A 4,234-nucleotide genomic window follows, 5' to 3' on the forward strand; every position below is an offset into this window, starting at 1 on the left:
CTGTATACTCCTGTTAGCACTGGTGTGCGTAACAACTAAGTACGGTGTTTTGGCATCCAGTTAAAAGCTGTTCATGTTAATTAGTACACTAGTAGAACATACTGTACAGAGATACAAAGGATGGTGATTTGGCATCTAGGAACTTAGGGAGGAGCTTTTATCTCTCCATTATACATAGAAAGATTAAACTTGCCACTGTACGTTACAAGCTGTTCGTGCTAATTAGTACACTAGAAGAACATACTGGGGACTCGGACTCATACAGTACTTGCATTTCAAAAGCACAGTATTTTCCACCACCTACCGCTAGCCCATCGCCCTTCTCCCCTGGGAGCCTGCACAGGTCATGCAGTAGACAGGGAGGGAGTTATTCACATAAACCAAGGCAAAGCTACAGGAGCGGTTGTTCCTTTAAGGTTCTATGCACCATACGGTACACATACAATTCTGTAGCAGGGCAGACTCAATTGAAATGGGTACCGCCTGTGACTCCTTGCCCCATGGAGGCCCTCGGCTATGGAGCAAGTAACAGCACAGATTTTGTAGGTCACGGGGCAATGCTGAAGGAGCATCAAAATCCCCTAGCTAAAATACACAGGGGTGATAGGGATAAGCAAGGTCTATGCACTTAACGATACACTGCAAAGTTCCCCATGGTTTTGATTATGCCTTTTCTTTGAACACGGTATTTTCCACTGCCTCACCCTACCCCCATCCCACTTTCCCCTTTCCCCCTGGGAGCCTGCAAAGTACATGCAGTAGACAGGGAGGGAGTTCCGATCAGGTTACAAGACATGTGCAACAGAATACTACTGTATGTAGGAAAATCCCCCGCCCACTCTGATTTATGTGAAACTTGTGCGCACCCTTCCATTGAATGTATAACAAAGAAAAAAATTAATAATAAAGTGAATGTTACAGGAACACATTAAAAAAAAGGTTGGCACTTCCTTCCCATTGGTGTTGGTTTATGCCTTATGGGACTTGGACGCTAATACTTGTATTTTAAAAGCAAGGTATTTTCCACCGCCTCTCCCTACCCCCATCGCCCTTCCCCCCTGGGAGCCTGCACAGGTCATGCAGTGGACAGGGAGGGAGTTCAGGTCAGGTACAATACACAAATGCAGACGATCTACAGTACTGTGTTGCTCAGTTAGTTGCTTCGGAATACACTAATTTATACTCATTACCGCTATGTATTTGTATATAGCGGAATGAATCACTGCTGCAGATTTACTTTGATTTATGTGAAACCTGTGTGCACCCTTTCATTGAATGTATAACAAAGAAAAAAAAAGTGAATGTCACGGGAACATATTAAAAAAAAAAAAAAGGTTGGCACTTTGGGACTCAAACCTGGGACTCTCAGCGTGGGAGGTGGGAGCCTTCATCGCTAGGTTGGTATGGAAGGGGAGACAATTAGCTACCGGAGGGTACCAACCCCGAGTTTATGTGACCCCCACAAGGCTCATGGCAAGCGTCGGAACCCATGGTGGGTCTGAATTAACGGGCCCATTATAGTTTATGGGAAAATTGGTCCACTTTGCATACTGATATTTCTGGTTCTGGGTGTCCCAGAGACTCAGGACTAGTACCATACAAAGAGGAGACTCTTGGCTTTTGGGGTAGACCAACTACTAGTTTATGTGACACTGGAAAAAGAAATGGGAAGCAACCGTGTATCGGGACCCCTCCAGTTGTCCGCCTAGCTTGCACAGGATGCAGGGTTTCTGGCTAGATAGGAAATACTGTACAGAAATGCTAAGCATGGTAATTTTACATCCAGGAACATAGGGAGGAGTTTTTATCTCTCTCCATTATACTTAGAAAAATTACACTTGCCACTGTACGTTACAAGCTGTTCGTGCTAATTAGTACACTAGTAGAACATACTGTACAGAGATACTAAGTACAGTGATTTGGCATCCACGAACTTAGGGAGGAGCTTTAATCTCTCTCCATTGTAATCTTTCTAAGTATGATGGAGAGAGATAAAAGCTCCTCCCTGAATTCCTGGGTGCCAAATTACTGTCCTTAGTATCTCTGTACTCTATATTCTACTAGTGTACTAATTAACTTGTAACGTACAGTGGCAAGTTTAATCTTTCCATTATACTTAGGAAGATTACAATGGAGAGAGATAAAAGCTCCTCCCTAAGTTCCTGGATGCCAAATCACTGTACTTAGTATCTCTTTACAGTATGTTCTACTAGTGTACTAATTAGCACGAGCAGCTTGTAACGTACAGTGGCAAGTTTAAACTTTCTATGTATAATATAGAGAGATAAAAGCTCCTCCCTAAGTTCCTGCTTGCAAATCACTGTCCTTAGTATCTCTGTATAGTATTTCCTATTAGGGTACTAATTAGCATGAACAGCTAATTAGTACCCTAATAGAACATACTGTACAGGGATACTAAGTACGGTGATTTGGCATCCAGGAACAAACTGAGCAGCTTTGATCTCTCTCCATTATACATAGAAAGATTAAACTTGCCGCTGTACATTACAAGCTGTTCGTGCTAATTAGTACCCTAATAGAACATACTGTACAGAGATACTAAGTACGGGGATTTGGCATCCAGTTAAAAGCTGTTCATGCTAATTATACCCCTTTTCCACCTACGTACCGTGTCCGATCCGGGATGTTTAACACGGCTACAACCCGTGTCGGCTCCCCCGTTTCCACTACACTTCGACACGGGTTATTCCCGTGTCTGATCTGTTTCTACCTAACCCGGGTAAGCTCTGTAAAAGCTTATTGCTGTCATTACAAATGGACTTTTTACTGTCTCATCAAGATGATGTCATCAAAAGGACCAAAACAGAGGGGTGGGGCCTGCTCACAGCATTGCAGCAATGGACGCCGGTGCAGTAGCTGTGTCTAGCATGGAGTCGCAGACTGTTTGCAGTTTACTGCTGCTTTCTGCTACAGACAGCTTGATGCAGCTTTTCACCTTGTGCTACCTACTGCAGAGCTGGAGAAGGAGAGCTCAATTCTTTGCAGAGAGGGCTACCTATCGACGCAAATATTTGAAAAGGAGGAGAGCACGTATATCATCCACTGTTGTTATTTCTCTCATAACAATGAACTGTACACCAAGCCGAAGAATGTAGATGAGAGATCGCAGACATGGGGAAGCATTCATGCAGACTATTCTAGCATATCAGGAGGAGCAGTGGATGGCAAACTTCAGGATGTCTCGAGCTACATTCGAGTATGTTTTGGAACTACTGTCCCCCGCAATAACCATGCAGACCACCAGGTTCCGTAAGCCCATTGAGCCAGCCAGGAGATTAGCGATTGCTCTCTGGTGGTATGCTACCCCTGGAGAGTATCGCACAGTTTCCAGTTTATTTGGAGTAGGGATTGGCACGGTCTGCAAGATTGTCTACCAGGTCACGCGGGCATTGCTGGATACCATGTACCATCGCTTTATTTCCTTGCCACAAGGACAGCGGCTAGATGAGACTATAAAAGGGTTTAAGAAGCGTGGCTACCCACAGTGTGCTGGTGCCATAGATGGGACCCACATCCCCATCATCGCCCCCCGTGACAACCCAGCAGACTATTACAATCGTAAGGGTTGGCATTCCATTGTTCTGCAAGCGGTAGTGGACCACAAATACTGGTAAGCACTGTTTCACTAATGTGTTTGAAATAGGCTTGGCCTGTTTTATGATAATGCATAAACCTTTATTTTTAGTTTCACAGATGTCTTCATAGGGTGGCCCGGATGGTCACATGATGCAAGGGTTCTCGCAAACTCCGATCTTTACAGTATTGCTGAGGACAAGCTTGGTGGATGTCTTTTCCCTCGAGAGGTAAGATTATTTACTACTTAAACTGAAATGTTTGCCCATAAACCAATAGTCAAGTTTTACCCCTGTAATAATATTAATGTTTTATTAACAGAAATCGGTGATCGTACATGGTGTGGACATCCCGGTCCATATCATTGGTGATGCAGCATACCCATTACCCATTAACTCATTGTTAACGACTTGTTGCTGGGTTTTTTGGATGCCCCTTTCTGCCAGCATAAGGGATATGTTCTTGTAGACGATAGCATCCTTAACTGTTCCAGTCACCTGCCTTCTTATTTCTTCCTCTCCCCGAATATTAAGCAGCTCTTTGATCTCTGTGTCTGACCAGGTATGGCTAGCCATGTTGCTGTGCTGGAGCTTCTGCTGCTGTATATTGGGGGTCATTCCGAGTTGTTCGCTCGCAAGTG

Source organism: Pseudophryne corroboree, chromosome 6 (genome assembly GCF_028390025.1).
Source record: "Pseudophryne corroboree isolate aPseCor3 chromosome 6, aPseCor3.hap2, whole genome shotgun sequence".
Classification (NCBI taxonomy): domain Eukaryota; kingdom Metazoa; phylum Chordata; class Amphibia; order Anura; family Myobatrachidae; genus Pseudophryne; species Pseudophryne corroboree.